This window comes from Engystomops pustulosus, unplaced genomic scaffold (genome assembly GCF_040894005.1).
Source record: "Engystomops pustulosus unplaced genomic scaffold, aEngPut4.maternal MAT_SCAFFOLD_233, whole genome shotgun sequence".
In the NCBI taxonomy this organism is placed as follows: domain Eukaryota; kingdom Metazoa; phylum Chordata; class Amphibia; order Anura; family Leptodactylidae; genus Engystomops; species Engystomops pustulosus.
The window spans coordinates 130,420-147,615 of record NW_027285112.1 but is presented as its reverse complement, the minus strand read 5'-3'; the positions used below and the strand labels follow the sequence as shown (position 1 = coordinate 147,615).

The following is a 17,196-nucleotide window of genomic DNA, read 5'->3' as shown; positions in this document are numbered from 1 at the left end:
ATTTCCTATGCTGCCTCCAATAATTAATTATCTCCTATACTGCCACTGATAATTATTTCCTATGCTGCCCCTCATAATTATTTCCTATACTGCCCCTCATAATTAAAGGGGTTGTCCAAGTTTTAGAAAAAAAGCTAAAATTGGCCGGGACAGGGCTGCTTAAAAAAAATAAAGATGTACTTACCTCCCGGTGCCCTCCCGTATCCAGCGCTGCTGTCACTCCGGTCCGGGCGCCATGTAAACAAACATGGCCGCCGGAGCAGCGCTGGACTCGGCAACCTTCCGGCCCCCATACACAATGCTGTGTATAGGGACGGATAGGCGTGCCCGGCCACGGCCGGCCGGAAGCTGAATCCAGCGCTGCTCCGGCGGCCATGTTTGTTTACATAGCGCCCGGACCGGAGTGACAGCAGCGCTGGATACGGGAGGGCACCGGGAGGTAAGTACATCTTTATTTTTTTTAAGCAGCCCTGTCCCGGCCACTTTTATCTTTTTTTCAAAAACTCGGACAACCCCTTTAATTATTTCCTATGCTGCCTCCCATAATTAATTATCTCCTATGCATGCTGCCTCCCATAATTAATTATCTCCTATGCTGCCACTGATAATTATTTCATATACTGCCCCTCATAATTAATTATTTCATATACTGCCCCCCACCATTATTTTTTTCTATAATGCCCCCATTGGGTCCCCGGCCGCCACAATCTTTTTACTGCTGTTTTAAAAAATAAAAAATCCAGTACTCACCTCTGGCAGTGGCTCCTGCAGCTTCTTTCTTCTGGCTGTTATTGGACAGGAAGGGGTGCGCGGCCCCGTGATGACATCATCACGCGGCCACGCATCCAGGTTCAAAGACTGATGTGCACCAGGATTGTCTTCCGGCCACATTGCTCCCCTGCAATAATAGTGCTTGAGCAGTCGTTTCTGGACGCATCGAGCATTACACAGTAACAGGCAGGAGTTTCCTGTCCGGTTAGATGTAGGCCCCTGTCTGACTGCCGAAGGCGGCGGCCTATGACTAGTCCTAATCATTGACGCTATTGGAGCGCCAGTGCTGAGCCCATGGATCTGGATTTATTGTTTGGGGGCCCCCGGGCTGGCGCTCCAAACGCTCAATGCGACGGGGGCCAGATAGAAACGTTCCGCGGGCTGTAGTTTGGGGACCCCTGTGTGCTGTGGTTGGGGATAGGGGGGCCCCAGACAGAAGTTTGCTATGAGGCCCACTTATTCCTTGTCACTGAATGGGGGCTGTGCTCTGACAGAAAACCGTGTGGCAGGATGATGTTCCCCCATATGGTAGTGTGCATGAGGCCAAAGTAACACACTATTAAAGACTGACCACCTCATAATGTGTTTGTCTATGAATATATATTCAGTGTAGGGATATACCATATCATTGTAATGTAACATTTCTCAAATCTTCTGAGGAGAACTTCACCACAAATATAAGTTTGATAGATGTAGTATCGATAGGAAAAATCTTTATATTGCAATATTTTCGTAAAACGAAGACTCTGGCTCTGGTCCCAACGCGGAAAAACTGCTACAACTATAGAGACTGTAAAGTGGCTTACGCCTCACAGACACAACTATCGGACCACAGCGGCGGGTAAGGCGCATGCGCTGTAGAGAGGCGTATGAGCTGGCGGTGCACAGGAAGTGCGAGGCAATGAGCCGGAGGTGGGTGTTAGTATCAGGCTGCTATCTGACTGCTTCATACCAATCATTGCTATTCGATTTTTTTGGCTACCTTCAGTAAGCAGAGTACTGCCAAATACATACAACAGATTCCTTAATTTCTTACGTGTCTGTCCTCCAGTTCTGGATATTGTGTTGCTAGGAGTAGTTTGGTTGCGTGTTCACACTGGTCCGGTTTGTGTCTCGGTGTCCCTTGATATGAACCTTCCCATGTATTTAGGGTCACCGTGGGGACAAGTTCTGTGCTACCCATGTTGCAGTGATAGGGGGTCCACGGGAGATATGTGGGTGCTGTGTATCTTTCAGTAAATACGATATTTATCTTACGTGGTCCCGAAATACCGTAGTCTGCAGCATTTTATCGTTTACCCGCAGCTTTAAATCCTCCATCAAAATGCCTTAGGAATGGAATGAAACAGCAGTGTCCCCAAACACATCACACCAGTACCCTAGGACTGTATGGCAGGAGCTGACCCCTGAACCCCAGGTTGAAACGGCACTATAGGTGACTGGGAGTAGTAGTTCATCAGGGGATTGCCTGACCCTTATATTAGGAAAATGCCTTTTCTAACATTGCAGTTTGGATGTTAGTACAGGCCACTGCAAGAAACTGTTACATACAATTTATCAGAGCAAAATGTTTTCTTTCCACTTAGCATCTTTTTTTCACCCCTCTCTTTTCCTCCAAATCTCCCTTTCATTGTGTCCTGAAATTGCCATGAGACATATCCATAGCCCCCTAAAAACACTTCATCCTCTTACAAGAATTAGAGGTAAAAATCTATTTAAAAATATCTATATATGCACATAGATGAATATCACCATAAAATATTTCATATTTAAAAGAAATGCATTTTGAAACCTAAACTGAGCTCATCATGAGGGCCAAATGCTTGCCTTATGGTTAAAACACAAAAATCTGTCTGGTCGGTGAAACATAGATGGTGTATTCACATGTGACATTGAATGCATGCGTTTCAAAACGTAATTGATTAGCGGAAGAGAGATTTGCCTAATTAAATGGTTGTTAACATTAACGCATGTATTAAGATCATGTAAAGGGTGCTTTCACATGTTGACATTTTGGATGCATCTTAACGTGTGTGTTGAAACACATGCATTTTTAAATGTTACAATGTGTTTGGCTACTCTGCATTGCTGGTATGCAATGTGTAAGCAGCTGTGTAAACCTTTTCACATCTGCATACACCTACAATGCATTTTTCTTCATTGCTGTAACATTTAAAAAAATGCATGCATCCAAAACACCACATGTGAATGCACCCTCACAGTTGTGTTTAGTAATTAGGCATATCTTTCTTCAACCGATCCATTGTGTTTTGAAACGCATGTGTTTAACCCCTTCAGGACTCAGCCTATTTTGGCCTCTAGGACGCAGCCCCATTTTTCAAATCTGCCCTGTGTCACTATAAGTGCTTATAGCTTTGAAATGCTATGAGATATCCAGGGGATTTTGAAATAGTCATAGCACCCAAATAAATTCATAACTTAAATTTCCCAAATGTCTGCTTTATTTTTGTATGGTTTTTTAACATTCCACGTATTTTACTAAAATGTTATGAGGCTCAGAATTTAGGTGCCAATTTTCAAATTAAAAAAAAAAAAATCACCAAAACCTGTATTTAGAGGGACCTTCTGAACTTTCAACCCAAAAGGTGTTTTATAGGGGGTTAAACAAAATGGAGGTGCGATCTACAAATTGTAATATTTTTTGACAATACATTAATTTTGGCTGGAAAATTAAACATTTGATATGGATTAAATGAAAAAAGGCTCCACAAAGTTTGATACCCAATTTCTCCTGAGTACACGGATACCCCATATGTGGTGGTAACCTGCTGTATGGGCGCACGGACGGGCATAGAATTGAAGGAGGCGCAATCCAGAGCAGATTTGCATTGTCACATTGTACAGTCTATAATTTTTTTCCTTTTTATAATGTGGTCCTATACGGGCTTCTTTTGCCACATGAGATGTACTTTTCTAGTACACAATTTTGGGGCATCTATAGCTAATTGGTGAGATTTTATTAACTCTTTGTTGGTGGAGGAAATAAAAATCATCAATTTTTAGGAAGATTTTTTTTAGTTTTTTTGTCCATTTACCATACTATAAAAATAGTACCGTACATACTCGTGTATAAGCCGAGTTTTTCAGCACAAAAAATGTGCTGAAAAACGTCCCCTCGGCTTATACATGAGTCAATACATAACATGCATACTTAAAAAATATTTAAAAAATAATAAACGTATATACTCACCCTCCGGTGGCCCCGACGTGCAGCGCTGCTCCCCTGATGTCCGCACAGGTCCTCTTCAGGCTTCCGCGCCCGTCTTCTTTCTTCATACTAGGCGCCGCCTGGGAGAAAAACAATGGCGGCGCCCTGCAGTAGAAAGAAGACGGACGCGGAAGCCTGAAGTATATAAGTTTATTATTTTTTTTTTTAATGCTGGGCTCGCTGTATATAACTGGGGGCAGGCTGTATATAACTGGGGGCAGGCTGTATATAACTGGGGGCAGGCTGTATATAACTGGGGGCAGGCTGTATATAACTGGGGGCAGGCTGTATATAACTGGGGGCAGGCTGTATATAACTGGGGGCAGGCTGTATATAACTGGGGGCAGGCTGTATATAACTGGGGGCAGGCTGTATATAACTGGGGGCAGGCTGTATATAACTGGGGGCAGGCTGTATATAACTGGGGGCAAGCTGTATACTACTGGGGGCAGGCTGTATACTACTGGGGGCAGGCTGTATACTACTGGGGGCAGGCTGTATACTACTGGGGGCAGGCTGTATACTACTGGGGGGCAGGCTGTATACTACTGGGGGGCAGGCTGTATACTACTGGGGGGCAGGCTGTATACTACTGGGGGGCAGGCTGTATACTACTGGGGGGCAAGCTGTATACTACTGGGAGGCAAGCTGTATAATACTGGGGGCAGGCTGTATTCTACTGGGGGGGGGGGGTCTGTGACCAATGCATTTCCCACCCTCGGCTTATACTCGAGTCAATAGGTTTTCCCAGTTTTTGATGGTAAAATTAGGGGTCTCGGCTTATACTCGGGTCGGCTTATACTCGAGTATATACAGTATATTATTTTTATTCTATGGGTCGCCACGATTCTGAAAATACCTCGTATATAGATTTTTTTCCCCAATTTAACTGAATAAAAATTAATTTGGCGAAAAGGTTGTTAATTTTAGCATTACCATTTTTTCATATGCATAACTTTTTTATGTTTCGGCTGAAGAATCTGCTTATGATTTTTTGTGCGAAGGGATGTTCTTTTTAGTGGTCTTATTTAAAATGCGTAACATTTTTTAAATCACTTTTTAGAGTATTTTTTTAAAGGTATTCATTCAAAATTATCTTTTTTTCAGAACGTTTTTTGCTTTTTTTTCCCGGCATTTACCGTGCTGGTCCAGTAATGATTCTGTTTTATTATACAGATTGTCATGGACACGGTAATACCAAATATGTGGGGGGTTTTTGTGTATTTGTGTTTTTTATATTTTATTAAGTGTTTGTAGTAATAATAATAATCTCCAATTATAAAGCACCATCAAATTCTGTAGCGCTTTACAAATCATATGGGAAAGTGACATTTTAGGGGCTCATTTTTATGTACTTATTTTTTATTTATTGTAATGTTTAAACCTTACTGTTTTTAACTTTTTTTATTTATACAAATTTGAACTTGAACCAGTGATGCTCTGATCACTCGTTCAAGTCCAATACACTGCTCTACAATACTAATGTAGAGCAGTCGCATGCGCAGACAGTTTACAGTCAGACCCGCCAAGAACATCCATGGAACAGTGTTCAATCTATGAAATGAGATTAGCAGATACCGAGAACTCACCGACACTAGTTTTCAGCTCAATGACCAGACTCGATTTTTCGAATCTGACATATATCGCGATAATTGGTTAGAACTTCAGAACGCTTTAACATATCCAGGTGATATTGACATTGTTTTCCCATGATACATTGTACTTCACATTAGCTTTAAAATTTAAGTGATAAGTTTTGCGTTTCGTTCTGAAAAAAAAAATTTGGCAAAAGTTTTTAAAAAATTCTTCATTTTCAAAGTTTAAAAAGTTCCGCTTTCCAGGCAGGAAATAAAACTACTGACTTTGAAAGGCTAAACAATATTTAAACCCCATAAATTACCCCACTTTCACCATTAAGCGTATGTAAAACAACTTCTATTAAGTCTATTAACCCTTTAAGTGTTTCACACGGGTTTAAACAATATGGACCTGCAATTTAGAAACGTTAACATTTTTTGGGAAAATGCATTAATTTAGGCCAAAACTGACAGTTTCATAATGAATAAAATGATGAAACGCTCTGCACAGTTTGATGCCCAATTTCTCCCGGGTGTAGCGATGCCCCATATGTGGTGGCAAGCTGCTGTATGGGCACACAGCCGGGCATAGAAGGGAAGCAGCGCCATTCACAGCAGATTTGTATTGTCGCAATGTGCAGGCTATAAAATTTACATTTTTTTGGTAATGTGAACATATGAGGGCTTATTATTTGCGGGGTGAGAAACACTTATAAAAACAATTCAATTTGGGGGTCTATAGCTTATTCATGAGATTCTATTAACTATTTAAAGGGGGACACAAACAAAATCATACATTTTTCATGATTTTTAGCACTAACCCCCCCCCCCCGCTGATTGTAATATAAAACTAATATTTTATCTTTATTCTCTGGTTCACTACGATTACGGTGATACCTCATTTATATAGTTTTTCTTATCTTTGCTCAATTTTACTGAGCAAAACCAATATTTTAGAAAATCGCATTGTTTTTGTTATCGACAGCTTTTCAGGGCCATAACTTCTGTATTTTTCTGTTGTCAGATCTGGTTTAGGGCTTATTTTTTGCGAGAAGAGTTGTTCTTTTCAGTTGTATCATATTAAAGCGCATAACGTTTTTTGATCACTTTTTAGAACATTTTTTGTGATGGTGTTTAATGAAAAATTTTATATTACGGGAAGTTTTTTTTTTTTTTTTTATACAATGTTCACCGAGAGGGTTCACTATTGATTTAGATTTATTGTACATTTTAATACGGATGCAGTGATACCAAATATGTATGTTTTTTGGTGTTTTTGTGTTTTATATACTTTATTTGCATTTTATGTCCTCTTCTCTTCTCCCTCTATACTGCCCCAATTGGACACACCATCAGCAGATTTGGTTTTCAATATCATCTTTATGCTGATGACACCCAGCTATATACCTCAGCACGTAACATCAGCCTTGGCCTAATCCAGAACACTAGTGAATGTCTCTCTGCTGTCTCTAACATCATGTCTTCTCTCTTCCTGAAACTTAATCTTTCTAAGACCGAACTTCTTGTCTTTCCACTAACAGTGCCTATCCTAACCTCTTCATATCAGTCTGTGAGGTCACCATAACCCCAAGGCATCAGGCCCGCTGTCTTGGGGTTGTGCTGGACTCAGACCTCAGACCTCAGCTCCTTTGAGCCACACATTCAATCTCTTGCTCCCTCTTGCCGGATGTATCTCAGAAACATCTCCAGAATCCGACCGTTTCTCACATTTGAAACCTGTAAAATGCTAACTGTTGCTCTGATTAACTCTCGTCTAGACTACTGTAACTCTCTACTAACCGATCTTCCACTCGCTAAACTCTCTCCTCTTCAATCGATTCTTAATGCAGCAGACAGGCTCGTCTTTCAGACTAAACGCTACACGGATGCCTTCAGTTCATGCCAGTCACTGCACTGGCTGCCAGTCTCCTTTCGAATACAGTTTAAAATAATAACCCTCATCCACAAAGCTCTGTATAATGCTTCACCCCCCTACCTCTCCTCTCTTATCTCAGTCTATCGCCCAACTCGTGCTCTTAGATCAGCCAGTGATCTTAGATTATCCTCTACCCTAGTGCGGACCTCCCATTCGCGTCTCCAAGACTTCTCTAGAGCTGCACCCATTCTATGGAATGCTCTGCCCTGGACTATCAGACACCTAACCTCCAAAGTTTCAAACGTGCTCTTAAAACCCATTTCTTTAGGCAAGCCTATAACACTCATTAACTGCATCCGTCCTGTGTCCTCCTCCTATCTGTTATCCAGCAACCAGCAGGCACCAGACTTCTCTGCAGTCCCATTCACCCTGGACCTTGTATATAAGATGACGGCTGATGTTTGGTTCAAGCGACAGCAATTCCATTTATTATATTTTGTTCTATTCCCTTAAGAAGAATGGCTTGACCATTATATATTCTTTTACCTCTTGTGTCACCCCACTCCTCCTCATAAACTGTAAGCTCTTGCAAGCAGGGACCTCACTCCTCTTGTTCCATACGAATGTTTGTGCTCTGTCATGTTTTATTATATTTGTATTTGTCTCCTATGATTTGTAAAGCGCTATGGAATATGATGGCGCTATATAAATAAAGATTATTATTAACCTGGCGAGAAGAGAAGTCGGAAGCCTCGGGGCACTCGCCGGACCCGGGCGCCGCGGCAGTAGCACACCGGGGGGTCTGATCCATGGGGGACATGCTTACACGCCGCGGTCATGCTTGACTGCGGTTTGTAAGGGGTTAAACACCTAGTGCCATGTCTGGGCTGTGACAGAGGCGTAGAGATGCGTCATGTCAGATGAAGTACCCTTAATGATTGCCGTAAAAAGATGATATGGCGGTCATTAAGGGGTTAACCTGCGTGTCCTTCATGAATGTGTACATTGCCCTAAATTTGGAATCCTTGCACTCTTTAACCATTTTGATCCATATTAGTGTTGTGCAATGTAGTCGACATTGGCATTAGTTAGCATACCGCATGTGCTGCAGCAGCCAGTACGGGTTTACACGATGCGGTGCATCACAGTTTTTGATGCATTACAAAGGCTTCAGCCTGGACCACATGCTGAGGTTACTTTGCGTTTTAGCAAATGCAGTGGAAACTCGATGTAACCTTAGCCTGTAGTCAAGGCTGAAGCCTTTGGAATCCGCCAAAAATGCATTGAAAAACATGACGCAACGCAATGTGAGTTCATACTCGTTAGGTATCTTACACCATCTGTGACTAATAAACATCTATAATTTGGAGTTATTTTGCATCACTATTTATTTGGTTAATAAAAATTGATGCAATATACTGATTAGAAAAAACTGCTGTGTGCACTGACTTTGAGGCTGTTTAGTATGGCATCTGGGGGCTGGTTATCAAATGACAACAATCTCATTTGTAAACAACATGCAATTGAAGAAATATATGTATGGTATATGGCAGATGAATTAGATTAAATGTGAATCTAAGGAGCACGGGCCTGCTATAGTTGACCCAGCAACTAAAATACAGTGTAATCCATTAGCAACGTGAACTTTAATGTAACTTTTTTTTTAACTCCTCATTCTGCCATTCTTTCCAATTAAATGTTCCATTTATAAAAAGAAAAGATAATTATATATAATATTTCCTCATGTTTCTTCCATAACAACCCAGAATATTATCTAACCTATTGTGTATCGGTGTATCCAGCTCAGTGAACCCTGTAAAAAAATTAAAAACCTATTTAAAACATGCTATTTTTGATCCCCTCGTCTCCAAAAAATGTAATCGAATATGATGAGAAAGTTGCACATAACCCAGAATTATTAATTATTTTGATTAGTAATTACTTTTTAGTTCACACAGGGTGCAATCTTTTAAAATTTAGTAAACCGCACAATGCATACTGTATTATATATCATAATGCTCTGGGTAACAGCAAATCACCAACAAGGTTAGTGAGATTTGTTTATATGGAATAATAGACAAATATTAGTGCTTGGCAGTATCGCTGAATACACATTCATCACATAAAACTTAACTATTATTATTATTATTAATAATTAAAAACAAAAGTGTTCATACCATGAATTGTGATTTTTAAAATTATCAGTAGAGGATGGGTATCGATTAGTCACTTTGATAGATTAATGTAACAATTTTCTATTACTTTGTAACCCTGAGCACTTTTGTTTTTAATTTTAAATAATAATAGTGAAGTTTTATGTGATTAAGGGGTGGTTAGCCTAACGGCATTTATGTGTGTTCAAAGATACTCGCCCTATCGCCAGAGGTTTTTCCTTTTGTGTGGCCTACACATCTTTCTAGAACCTGCAACCTCTGGGATGAAAGACACCTTGACGTGTGTTTCAGCAAAAGCCTTGTTACATTGTTGGTAATTTGATGGTACCTGTAGCATAAAGATTTGCAGTATGCATAGTGCTGTGTTCTAATCTGTGATGAACAAGGGAGATTCACTTGCCTAATTTTGTCTTGTTCTTATACATCTGTGTTGCACTGTGTAAGCTGTATAAGAGCTTGAACAAGTGATCAGCAGATCACTTGTTCAAGCTTACATGTCACTAAAAGTAAAAAAAGAGTTAAAACAGTGAAGTTTTTTTTTTAAAGTAAAAAACTATTAAATAATAATAAAAGAAAGTTAAAGTCCCCCAAGCACCACAATTCCCTATACACAAATAATTAAGTACAAAAAAACACTAAATCACAAAAAAACACTTATTTGGTATTGCCATGTCTGTAACAATTTGTACAATAAATCAAAATCACAATTGGACTAGCTCGGTGAACACGGTAAAAAAAAAAAAACTGGAAACTTCTGAAAATGTAAATTGCAAATTGCTTTACAAAAAATGTTCTAAAAAGTGATCCATAAAAGCTTCAAGCACCAAAATGGTACCACTGAAAAGAACAACTTGTCACACAAAATATAAGCCCACAATCATCTCCATCATCCAAAAAATACTAAAGTTATGCCACTGTAAATATGGTGGTACTAAAATAAAATTGTATAAATATAAATAAGATTATATACCGTATATACCGGCGTATAAGACGACTTTTGAAGACAGAAAAATCTTCTGTCTTCTCTGGGGTCGTCTTATACGGCGGCGGTCCCGGTGCATGGAGAGGGCTCACGGGCTGAGCCCTCTCCACAGCCGGTAAGGCTTTGCTGCACACGGGTGTTTGCACAGCGATGGCTGCCGGCAGCCTCAAAAAGACATCGGGGCGCATACTCACCCTCCGTTGGCCCCGATGTCCGCGCTGTGCTGTCTTCAGTCTTCCGCGCCGTCTTCTTTCTTCTGCTGGGCGCCGCCATGTCTTTCCCCAGGTCGGCGCCTAGTATGACGTCAGCAGCGGCACGTCATACTAGGCGCCTGCCGGGGAAGATCAATGGCGGCGCCCAGCAGAAGAAAGAAGACGGCGCGGACATCGGGGGAGCAGCGCCGCACATCGGGGCCACCGGAGGGTGAGTACCGTATTTTCCGGACTATAAGGCGCACATAAAAGCCTTGGATTTCCTTGGAAATCCAAAGTGCGCCTTATAGTCCGGTGCGCCCTATATGAGGGCAGCGGACCCTACTTACATAGGTCCCCGCTACCGGAGACAGCAGATCTCCAGCGGGAACTGCAGACCACGCGGCACGAACAACTTCTGCCGCGTCGGTCTGCAGTTCCCGCTGGAGATCTGCTGTCTCCGGTAGCGGGGACCTATGTAAGTATGGTCCACTGCCATCCTCCACCTCCCCCTCACCTTCCCCGCTCATCTTCCCCGCGTCTCGGCGTCGCGTCTCGTCCCGTCGGGTCTCCGCTCCGCCCCCGGACCTCCGCCACGCCCCCGACCCTGCGCCTTATAGTCCGATGCGCCTTATATATGGAATTATTACATATATAAGGCGCATCGGACTAATGCGCCTTATATTCCGGTGCGCCTAATGGCCCGGAAAATACGGTATATAAGTATATAAGTAGTATGCAGCACTGGGGGCAGTGCTGCATACTACTGGGGGCAGTGCTGCATACTACTGGGGGCAGTGCTGCATACTACTGGGGGCAGTGCTGCATACTACTGGGGGCAGTGCTGCATACTACTGGGGGCAGTGCTGCATACTACTGGGGGCAGTGCTGCATACTACTGGGGGCAGTGCTGCATACTACTGGGGGCTGTGCTGCATACTACTGGGGGCTGTGCTGCATACTACTGGGGGCTGTGCTGCATACTACTGGGGGCTGTGCTGCATACTACTGGGGGCTGTGCTGCATACTACTGGGGGCTGTGCTGCATACTACTGGGGGCTGTGCTGCATGCTACTGGGGGCTGTGCTGCATGCTACTGGGGGCTGTGCTGCATGCTACTGGGGGCTGTGCTGCATGCTACTGGGGGCTGTGCTGCATGCTACTGGGGGCTGTGCTGCATACTACTGGGGGCTGTGCTGCATACTACTGGGGGCTGTGCTGTATACTACTGGGGGCTGTGCTGTAATGGTAATGTTGTTGTATGCCTTATGTTTATGTGCGATAGTTTTCCTGCTATATACCTGCATGTCATAAGAATTTACATTTAAAAAAGGACCATGTTAAATTCAAATCTGTTTTTTTTTTTAATTTTTACCGGTGTTTTGTATGCGTTGGAAAAGGGGTAGTCTTATACGGCGAATATATCTTAAACTCTATATTTTAAACAGGAAAGTAGGGGGGTCGTCTTATACACCAGGTCGTCTTATACGCCGGTATATACGGTAAATTAAGTATCATCGTAATCGTAGTGATCATAGAATAAAGATAATATATTATTTTTATGCTACAGTGAACCCCCCCCCCAAAAAAAGGTTAAACATTGGAAACAAGAATTGATGATTTTATTTTCCTCCACACTTAAAGCGTTAATAAAATTGTAACAATAAGCTAAAGACCCACTAAAATTAAGTTTTTTTTAGATTGTATAGCCTATAAAACCGTTCCTGACAACCGTTGTAATAGAACAGTGCGGCGGGATGTGACTCGCCAACACGGTTCAGACACAGTGAATCGGGGCAAGATGGCGGCTGTTCCTGACGGCCATCCATCCTGCCCCATGGACCAGAGGAGTTCCGTGGTCCTCCCCAGTTCATGATAAAACCAGTCAATAGCATCGATTTTACTTACGATGCTACGTCAGTAATACCGATCACCATGTCTGTAGACACGGTGATCGGGGCAAGGTGCCTGTTGTTCCTGACCGCCACCAATTTTTCCTTGCCCTCCTCTGTTAATGTTCGCCGCCATTGACTAGTCGATCTGGACCAGCCAATAGTGGCAATATTCGTCACAATGGGCATCGCTCGGGTGAATAATAGCAACACTCGACGATAATTGTTGCTGTTTAGGACAGCACCAATCATCAGTGGTAGGGGCCATGTCTGGTGGCATCATGCCATCTCTCAGAGAGCTCTGATTGACCGATCTGTTCACCCACTGCTGGATAAGGGTTACCATTTGTATGTGGGTAACTTTTTTCCCAGCGTTCCTGTTCCCTACTGAAAACGAAGAAACTGCACAATATGTTCCAATGTCCAGGCCATGCCAAATCATTTCTCCATTTTCTAGAGGCAGATATAAGGAAACTTAATATTTGGACAAGGACAGGGCCCCTGTACCTCTGGATTAGATGTCCCCCGGTTTTGTCAGGACAGCATTTTCCCGGTGAATTCCACTGCTTCTAAAGGGAAGGACTCCAGAGTGACAAAATTTTAGTTGGTCCCCTGATATATTCGTCTTCTTATACGCAACACATTCACAATTCACGTCCAACCATGTTGGTCAAATTGATCACCGTACCCCTCGATTATTTCATTACGGGATGTAGTTTGCAAACTAGGGTAACTTGTGGGTTTTATGTTTTTCATTTTAGGTTTTCTATTTCCCCTCCAAGCCTCTGGATTTGTTAGCAGATCCTTTATAATTCTCCAAGTTCTTTATTTATTTATATTCCAAGTTCTTTATCATTCCGGAGCCCTGCTGTATTTTCTGGCGAGCATTTAGGATCACATGTAGGGTCTTTCTCACATCAGGAAACAGTATTCCTAACTAGAGTGCTGACATTTCACAGTGGCACAAACTGGGCGTCACATAATGGGCACTCGACCTTCCAGAAATAATTGCAATTTCAATCTTGGACTCCATTGCACATCATATTTGGAAACTACTTGTATGTTCAAAATGCTCATTTCACCATGTGTATTACACTACACCACATATTACACCTTGCTAAATTCTCCAAGGGGTGTACATTCAACAATTAGGGTCACTTTTCGGGATCGCCTCTGTTTTGGTACCACTACGGCTCTCCAAATGTATCCTGACACAAACACCCCTCTTTTGCTCTACTGTTTGCACATGTGGGGTACTTCTAAAATAGTTTGACACATTTTTCACTGTTATTTCTTCCTTTATCCCTTGTAGCTTAAAAAAATTGACCTCTATGGGAAAATTTTTCATTTTTAGGGGCTAATTGGATCATTTACCTGTAGGGTCAAATACACATATTACGCATTGCTAAATCCTTTAAGAGCAAACATCACTTTTCCTTCTACTGTGCGCCCATTAAACATTTTATATGCACATGTGGGGTAGTTCTACACTCAGGAGAAATAGGTTTACACATTTTTGGGGGTTATTACATTTTTTATCCCTTGTGGCTATAAAAAATAGGGGTAAAAATGACCTTTATAGGAAAATTTTCACCTTTTTTCCTGTTTAGGGCCTAATTAAATCAAACAGCTTTACGGGCAAATACACATATTACATCTTGCTCAATTCTCCAAGGGGTGTACTTTCCTAAATGGTGTCACTTGTTGGGGTTCTCCTCTGTTTTGTACCACTAGGGCTCTCCAAATGCATGTAAAGGATGTGTGTCAAATTTGACTTCTAAAACGCCAACATCCCTCTTTCCCTTCTGAGCCCTACTGTGTATGTATACAACATTCTATTTGCAGGTGTGGGGCAATTCTATACTTGGGATAAATCGTAGTACAAACTTTTGAGGGTTGTTTCATATTTAATCCCTTATAGCTTACAAAAAAAGTGACTTTTTTGGGAAAATTTTCCTCTTTTTCCTTCTAGGGGCCTAATTGATTCAAAGACATGTAGGGTAAAATACACATATTACACCTTGCTAAATTCTGCTAGGGGTGCACTTTCCAAAATGATTACACTTGTTGGGGTTCCGCTCTGTTTTGATACCACTAGGGCTCGCCAAATGCATCCTGACACATGTAAAGGATTTCTGGCTTCTAAAAGGCCAACGCCCCTTTTTCCCTTTCCCCTTTTACAACATTTTATATGCACATGTGAGGCAAATCTACACTCGGGAGAATTAGTTTTACACATGTTTGCGGGTTGTTTCATATATTATCCCTTGTGGCTTAAAAAAATAGGGGTAAAACTGACTTTTGGGGGAAAATCAAATTGAACCAAGCACCTGTAGGGGCAAATACACATATTACACCATGCAAAATTTTCCAAGGGGCGTACTTTCCAAAATGGTGTCACTTGTTGGTGTTCTCTTTTTTTGTGCCACTAGGGCTCTCCAAAAGCGTCCTGACGGCAGGCTAGAGAGTGTCATGGCGACATACCCTAAATGGACTCAGGCTTAACCAAAGGAGGTGAGCGAGAAGCACTGAAATGATTTCCTATGTGAACAAAAGGTTGACGGTATATTTAGTTGATTACACAGCATGGTGGCGACATAGTGACCAAGTTCCATAACGTATCTGGTGAAACACCCGAAAAATGAGCCTGACACAGCTCTTTTGATAAGGGGACGACATGTGGAGGCAGCCATGGAGACGACTTTTATGATTAAGAGCGACAGTATGGGGCATTCATATTGCGCTGCTATGATTGCAACTTCAGGTCTCCAGCATGGCGGCGACAGATGGGCCGAGTTCCACTATGTATCTGGTGAAACACCTGAAAATTCTGCCTGACACAGCTCGTTTGATAAGGGGATGATGTGCTGCATATCCTCTCGTGCTCCAGCATCTGGGGTATAGAGAGTTGAAATGAGACATTGGTGGACGCTGTGGAGGATCGTGGAGGCAAAATGGACAGGAAACAGCAGGGGCAGCATGCATGGATGCCTCTGAGGCGGCCTAATCTTGGGATGGAGCTGGCGGTCCACTGCCAGGCGAGCTTTCGCCTGTCCAAGCCCCTGTCTCTCGGCTCCTCCCCACCCAAAATGGGCCTGGGGGCCAGAAGCGTTTACTTTAAAAAAATTATAATTTTCAAAGCAGGCCGGCTCGTTTGAATATTTCACCTAGGAATAATGGAATAGCATAGTGGTTCTATTTTTAATTGTTTTTACGGAAATGGTTCCATGATTAAGAGCGACAGTATGGGGCATCCATATTGTGCTGCTATGATTGCAACTTCAGGTCTCCAGCATGGCGGCGACAGATGGGCCGAGTTCCACTACGTATCTGGTGAAACACCTGAAAATTCTGCCTGACACAGCTCGTTTGATAAGGGGACCATGTATGGAGGCAGTGAACTAGTAGTAGATTAAAGGTGCTGCAGTTAAAACTATGTTAGTTGGATCTTGAGATGGAGCTGGCGCTCTGCTGCCAGGCGAGCTTTCGCCTATCCAAGCCCCTGTCTCTCGGCTACTCCCCAAACAGCACTTCTAAGAACCTTTTGTATAAGATCAAGTGTAGTAGCGTTCTTATAAGTTTGGGTTATAGCGGGTGAGGGGAATGTAAACAGATGCGCAAGAAGCGCTGAAATAATATCGGTAAATGATAAAAGTTTGCCAGTATTTTTTGTGGATAAAACAGCAGTGTGGCGACAAAGTTAACAAGTTTGATGTGGAAGCCATGAAAACAACCCAAAATTCTGCCTGACACAGTTCGTTTGATAAGGAGACCATGTATGGAGGCAGCTATATGGACGACTTTTGGAGGCAGCTATGGCGATGACGTGTGGAGGTAGCAATGGAGACAACGTGTGGAGGCAGTTAAAAAGACGACATGTGGAGGCTGCTATGGAGACAATTTAATTTGGATAGTGCCTGTATGTGGCAGTCCAAAAAAGTTTTCAAACCAGAGGAGCAGGTAGGTGGTCCTCCAGAAAAATTAAATAAATTGAGTGCCTGTATGTGGCAGTCCAAAAAAGTTTTCAAACCAGAGGAGCAGGTAGGTGGTCCTCCAGAAAAATTAAATAAATTGAGTGCCTGTATGTGGCACTCCCAAAAATTGCTTAAAACAGAGGACCGGGTAGGTGGCCCTCCAGAAAAATTAAATACATAGAGTACTATAGCTAGAGTCAGTTGGCCCTGGCAAAAATAGCCAGTTTCCTCTGCTTTAGTGTACAAAGAGGAGGAGAAGGAGGACAATGAGGAGGAGGAGTGCATACATTATTCAGGTTGAGCTTCTTTCACCTGGTGGAGAATGAAAATCCGGAGAAATCCAGGCTTTATTCATCTTGATAAGCGTCAGCCTGTCAGCGCTGTCAGTCGACAGGCGTGTACGCTTATCGGTGATGATGCCACCAGCTGCACTGAAAATCCGCTCGGACAACACGCTAGCGGCAGGGCAGGCAAGAACCTCCAAGGCGTACAGCGCCAGTTCGTGCCACATGTCCAGCTTTGAAACCCAG

General features: G+C 42.6%; 1 protein-coding gene across 2 annotated transcripts in view; it reads left to right on the top strand.

The window, feature by feature from the left end:
• Positions 1–1,587: 1,587 nt before the first annotated feature.
• LOC140109612 (endoplasmic reticulum membrane-associated RNA degradation protein-like) overlaps positions 1,588–17,196 on the top strand; it is a 71,313-nt gene continuing 55,704 nt past the window's right edge. Inside the window, exons 1-2 of one of the 2 annotated variants that reach the window (XM_072132119.1) lie at positions 1,617–1,683; positions 15,125–15,206. The gene's annotated coding sequence lies outside the window, so the exon portion shown is untranslated. Of the gene's footprint in view, positions 1,684–15,124; positions 15,207–17,196 lie in introns of both variants that reach the window. The other variant, XM_072132118.1, reaches the window with a different exon arrangement.